General features: G+C 37.1%; 1 pseudogene; it reads left to right on the top strand.

The window, feature by feature from the left end:
* The first annotated feature begins 506 nt into the window (after window positions 1-506).
* On the top strand, window positions 507-2,665 carry LOC134494707 (nicotinamide phosphoribosyltransferase-like; annotated as a pseudogene).
* The last annotated feature ends 4,290 nt before the right edge of the window (window positions 2,666-6,955 follow it).

Genomic DNA, 6,955 nt, shown 5'->3' with positions numbered 1-6,955 from the left:
GTACGTTTTTTTGGGGGGGAGGGGTCTCAATGTTATAAATATTGCAAACCAGTCAAGGTATAAAGAAGGGGAAAGTTAGAAACCAAACATCTATTTTTTCAAGCAGCTTATTTTCCTTCTTTTCTTTTTTCTTTCTACTTTGTTTTTCTTTCCTATTATTTATAAACAACAACAGATAACAATACAAAGGAAACCTTAGTATTACGCTTAAGGTAGAAACCGTTATCATATTGGAAAATAATTCAATGCATTTTGCAATCATCTACCAAGCTACACTCAGCTTTAAATGTACAATTTAAGCAACCTTATGCTCATTAACATTTCAGAAACGATAGTTAATATTGATATAAACTTTTTTCCTTAAAAAAGAAAGAAAAAAAGTGAAAATGTCAGCTATGAATACACATGTAAAAAAGGGCAGTACTTCAGGTGTGCAGTCACAGCCACTGTCTTGACTTTTTTGACATCCCCCCCACCCAAGAACACCCCAGGCTTGCCACATAAACATGATAAACCTCAGAAGGCCTTCAGTTGAATGGTTCTCAGAAATGGGCAGGTGAGAAGCACTTCAATTCTTGATTTCAAAACCATTCTTCAGTTAACTTGGCCCCATGCCACTGAAAGTGTGAAAAGCTAAAACCCATATTGAATTCAGATTGTGCAGGTGTACAGTATGTTCCTTCTTCCTCAGCCCACCAGTACTTGGGTGGCTTTGTTTTTTTTTACCAGATGGAATTCCTTAACTGACTTCCAAAGCAGTCCAAAGTGTTACAATAGTCTAAGCTAGGTGTCAGTAGGGCATTAAGTCCACATAGGGAAACAGCTAGCATATCAGCCAAGCTTGGTGCAGAATACATTGTGGCTTCTATTGGACCAATGTCTCTTTCATAGACTCAACGCCATTCCTTTTGAATGGATAGTGAGTCCAAGCAAGTTTCCATGAAACACAATTCTAATCTGTCTGATTGCAACTATCCAAGATTTTGGGAGGAGTTCTTTCAAAGCATGCCTTCCTGTGATCCTTTTCACTGAAGATGCAAGGGACTGAGAATGCTGGGCTTGCTATATGGAAAGCTCAAGCACCAAGCTGAGGGTACCTCCCCTCTGCTGGCATCTCTTCTTCCCCCTTTTTCTTGCTCAGAGGACGCTGGCAGAGCATGTTGGAAATGGTAGCCTTCATCCTCGCCACTGCCCTTGTGCCTGGCTGGACCCCTGGCAGCATGGGAAGTGCCACACTTGGAGGCAAATTCAATATCCTGGTGACATATTATAAACAAAATCCACCTAATGTGAGCAGTTTGTTCCAATTTTGAATGTTGTGGAAAGAAGACGTAAAATTCCAAATTCCAAATTAAGGGAGGGAAAATAGGAGGATTTTTTAATGGGTTGCAGCACACAATAAATACTTAAAAGGCAAAGTGGTAACCAAAGAGAAAAACAGGCTGTCAAAGAGGTATACAAAAAACACTTTCAAGATGGTTTCTTCAATGAAACAGGATGGAACTATATTCTTGAGAAGTATGATGGAGGTCTTCCTAACCCTAACCCTTCCCAGCCAGCTTCTGACAAGCAAAATCAATGGGGAACTACATGATTCACTTAACAACTATGTGATTTGCTTAACGACCATGGTGATTTGCTTAATGGCAGCCACAAAATGTCATGAAATTGGGTGCAGTCAAGCGATTCCTCACTTAATGACCACACCACTTAACAAGTTTTCTGGTCCCTATTGTGGTCATTAGTTGAGGACTACCTGTATTATACAATAATACTGTTCCAGCTTACATACAAATTCAACTGTACAAACTTCATGACTTTCGTTGCAGAGGGATCCTTTCAAAAGTGACTGCAGGAATAGGAACTTCTGCACAATTGGTTAACTTCAAAGGAATTTATACCATAATCAGAATTGTTTTAATTATGGAATATTATGGAACCAAATATTCTGTTCCAGGCTATTCTGTTCCCCACTGAAATCAGTACCATAACAGCTTGGGGGAAAGACCATGAAAAAGATGCTTACAAACACATTGTGACACATTTTTCTTCAGTGTCTGTTTCTGAGGTCAGTGACAGTTATGATATTTACAATGCTTGTGAAAAAAATATGAGATGAAGGTTTAAGGCATTTAATTGAATTGAATCAAGAGGTGCAGAAGCTCCACTCATTATTTGACCAGATTCAGGAAATCCTCTTGACTCTGTGCTAAAGGTTTTGAAAATTTTAGGAAAGAAGTTCTGTATTATAGAAAATGCAAAAGGTTATAAAGTGTTGCACTCTTACAGTAGCTCAGAATTATTCAAGGAGATGGTGTGGATATTGCACTATGTTGCAAGGCATAGTGTATAAAATGAAACAACAGAAATGGAGGATTGAAAAGATTGCCTTTGGGTCAGGAGGAGCTGCACTGCAGAAATTAACCAGAGATCTCTTGAACTGGTGGTTCAGATCCAGTTATCTGGTTACCAAAGGCCTTGGGGTAAATGTCTTTAAAGATTCTTAGCTGATCCTAAATAACATTCAAAGAAAGGAAGATTGTCTTTACATGGAACTCCAAACAAATATTTTGCTACATTAGAATAAAGTGAGGGGGATCTAGAAGAATATGGGCTGAATACCCTTCATACTATGTTGCAAAATGGAGTAGTAACGAAGACATAGTCATCTGACGAGAAGAATATCCCAAGGTGAAGACTAGTAAACTGTCCATGGTATTTCACTAGAGTTTCATGCCATGTTTCCATATGTACAATTATATGACCACAATAGGGACCAGAAAACTGATAATGGTTTCTTGTAGATATCTCTGTGTTTGCCATATTCTAGCATTCTAGCCAAATTATTTGCAAGTTTATGGATATCAGTCCCCAATTGTTTATTTTGGCCAGTCTTAAATCCATGGAATATCTACAGCTGAGAACATGGCCCATGTGTTCCTAGGGGTCCTCTGCTAGTAGTGATTCAATCTGGTATGGATCTCAGTGAGACAATAATGAGATGTTTGGTAGGTAGGTAGGTAGATGCATAATAGTATCATCATTTTACACTTATATTTAACTTATATTTTTGTAAAATAAGATTACGTAAAATTTTAAGTTTTAATAACTATGTCTTTCCTACTTTTCATGACATTTTGAACACTGACTTTCAAGGAAATATTGGGGGGGGGACGGGACACTCATTGCCTTTTCATCTATTGATCAGCAAATAAAACATGCCCTGAGTTTTATTGTGAGAAGATACTGAGTAAGCTCTTGGCACTGCAGGATACTTTAAAATTATGCATTAGTTTTCATTTTTAATTAAATTCAGAAAACTTAAATAGAAGGAAAAAATAATCAGTACAGTTATCGACATTAACTTATGTTGTATATTATAAGCCAATTAACTTAAATTGATCCAATATGCAGTATACAAATGAAAAGAGGGAAAGGAAGAAATGGAAAAAAAATAAAGAAAAAGCAATTTATAGAAATAAATGATAATCATTTAAACACCTCAAGGACCAGTGATCAAATCATTTGAAAGGTCTGTTCATTTGTTGCCTGTCTAGTCAAAAAAGAGCCAATTCAAAAGTTGGCAAAAGACGTATAGTATGAACGTCTTAGTTTTAGGAAAGAGAAATTAGCTAGTTGAAAAAAGAGTAGAGGCAGGTTTTAAAAGTTCAGTGGTACAAGGCATTTAGCTGTTGATTGGTTGGACCATTTCTTCACAATTCTTTTTCTTTTAATACTTTTGGCAGTAGAACAGTAAGTACCATAATGTTTCAAAAGAGGCAAGTCTCCAGCATTATGGGAAGATAGGAAAATATCTCCAGTGCAATCAAAGATATCAGTTTTCATCAGCAAATTAGAAAATTGATCAAGGTCAGTCTAATAATAATAATATTAATAAAAAAAAAAGTCTACTCATTCAGATGTTCAATCCCAGAGGAAAAGATTGGCGTACTGAAATGCTTAGTACATAGATAATGCCCACAGAACTGATTATAATTACCTGGATGCCTTGGGTGATGATAAATCTGTCATGCTTCAGGGACAGTCCAATAAGATTGATTAACCTGTGTACAGTATATATTGCTCCTGATTCAGAGTTCAGCCAACCATTTTTCAGAATACTCTTATTTCCTTTTCCTTATCCTCAGTGTTTTGTTGTCTAATATAATGAAACAATTATCTCATGGACACATACATGAATTTGTCTTAAGGTTGACACGGAGACATGGTCATATTGAAAAAATGGTGAGTTAAGCTCAGGCCCCATTGCTAAGCAGGGAATAGTAATATTAATCAAACAGTACCCACCCACTAATCAGAGACAAAGACAAAACCAAAGCTGATTCCAAGGAAATTTTCATTAGGTAGAATCTATTACAACAGAATCAAGATCCTTTCTGTGTGACTGCTGTTGTTGAGGTAATTGAAGTCTGAGGACATATGGTAGCCTTACTGTAAAAAGATCTTGGGAAAAATTCCAAGCATATGGTCAACATATCCTAGCATCCCTTGAGAATTCTAGGTAAAGAGACATTGGGAGGAGCTGTTTCTGATACAAGAAAATAACATTCATTGTCCCACAAGGTGTTCCCTCCCTTACTTTCTCTTTTGCATTCTAAAGCTTTCTTGTTTCAGTTGCTGTGCTCTGCCTGGCACACCAAGCCAGAATCTCCTCTTTCTTTCTCTAAGCATCATACCTGTACTTAGTTGTGGTAGGGTCCTGCTGAGCATTGTATTATCATTTCTCTATGCAAATTCAAGAGAGTTATACTACCCTCTGTCTTCCAATTTTTTCCCCCTATTCAATTATTTAGGTCTAAATTCTACATCTCTGACTCTTGGTAACCTATATTTAAAGCCTTCTAAATGCCTTACTTTGAACTGTATTTTCAGGCTTAAAAGTATCTGTTCGATTGCCAAATGAATGCCAGTTAAATAAGCTCACTCCTCTTCCCTGGCAATGTATGCTCATAAATTATAAAATTGGAATAAAGTATTGTCTTAGTTTCCTTTTAGTTTTCTTCTTTTTGCTTGAATAGATGCATGCCTAGCCTGTGTCACAAAGATCCCTTAGCATGTCATTTCCCCACATGTGTTAACACCTAATAGTCTGCCAGTATGCTGCAACCACTTCAAATCCGTACTGGGTTATCTCATGGCTGACTGCATCTCCCTCTTGTGCATGGCTGGTGCTGTTTTGGTGATATTTATTTTCTATCCCTTTATTATTATTATTTTAAATAACTCAAGGCAGCGAACATACCAAATACTCCTTGTTCCTCCTATTTTCCCCACAACAACAACCCTGTGAGGTGGGTCCCTGAGAGTGTGTGACTGGCCCAAGGTCACCAAGCTGGCTTTCATGCCCAAGGCGGGACTAGAACTCACAGTCTCCTGGTTTCTAGCCTGCTGCCTTAATCACTAGACTAAACTGGCTAAATATGGACAAGGAGTCTATATCTATATGATGATGTGTTCAAGAACAAAAGAACCTTAATGAAGGACATGCAAATAAATTGTGCAAGATGGTTCTGTCTGGCCAGGCTAAACCTATTGAAATTGACATACAAAATGTCTCAATCTGGACCATGCTGAATATCCTCAGATACATACCAAGGTGAAGGGGGGTGAGGGGGCAACTTGTTGTACCCAGAAGTAAATCTTCCAAGCTGGAAATGGTTCAAGGTGTTCCAGACAAAATTCTGGACACAGTATGTGGGTTCCATGACAGACTCTCCCCAGAACATCTCAAACTCTTTCTAGCTGGGAGAATTTTTTTCCAGAAACCACCAAACTACCCAAATAGCATGTTCTGAAGGTAGATGGAACATTTCAGAGTTCTCCAGAGCAGTCTGCTCCCAGAGTGACAAATTTTGCATTACCCAAGAGTTAAACAGAAAGAACTAAGGAGGTATTTATCATGATTTTATCCAATGAGGAAGAAATCAAGAGCCAGCTTTTGTGCATATAATCTGTAACAAGTATCCAATTTTTTTCTGGTTAGATTTAATGTTGTTTCATGTGAAATGCTTCTTTACTGCTCTGAAGTTCATTTTCTTCAGCCATCTAGCAATTGCTGTTATGTATAGTCTGAATTTTGTACCAGTTTTAATGTACTACAATAGTTTAAAATGACATAAAGTAAGCATCTTTATAGGGCAACATAGCCTATAAAACTTAAGACTTGTTGAGCATTTAGAGAAAGAATGTCCATAACTAAGTTCCATCTCACCTGAGGCTTTTTACCTGCTTTCATCGTTTGTTTCTGCTGCCACACTCCCTTTCATCCCTCTTCTTGATCCTTTCTCTTTCTTTCCCTTTCATCCTTGTTTGTTTCTGGAGCATTTTATTTCCCAGGCACCCATATTAGCTTTGATGCTGCTACTTTCTCACCAATTGATCTTCATATATCCTCTGTTCCTAGTCCTCCCTAATTCAAATTTCCAATATAAAGTGCCAGCATTTACTTTAAGGCTTCCTTGATTATGTTAACGCATTGTGGCACAGTCTCTTTTAAGAGGCTCACATCACACTGAAACAAAGCACTAGCTTAAATGAATCCTGGAAAGTATGCAAGGCTCAGCAAGAAGAATATGACTAAAACTTCTAATAGAATGCTTGATATTTAGCAGTATTTCTGGAATGTTACCCACAGATATTCCACATAATGTGGAATTGCATCCTGCATATGTAACCGTTCTGGCAAACTTTGAAAAAGAATCTGTTTGGGATGGCTTTTTGAGATAAACCATTTTTATTAATTTATTTAAAATAATTTTATTGAGCTTTTCTGCTTTTCAAGCATCAAAACATTACTTGCTCACTATTAAAGAGATTTTGATAATCCATTATAATATTAATTTTTTAAGACTTGGATTTTAATACCTGCATTTTTAAACCACACTTTAATAAAGGGTATTAGGGGTTTTTGTTTGCTTGTTTGTTTTATGTTAGG

The sequence above is a fragment of the Candoia aspera genome, chromosome 3 (assembly GCF_035149785.1).
Source record: "Candoia aspera isolate rCanAsp1 chromosome 3, rCanAsp1.hap2, whole genome shotgun sequence".
NCBI classification, from domain to species: domain Eukaryota; kingdom Metazoa; phylum Chordata; class Lepidosauria; order Squamata; family Boidae; genus Candoia; species Candoia aspera.
This window is presented reverse-complemented; position numbering and strand designations above follow the sequence as displayed.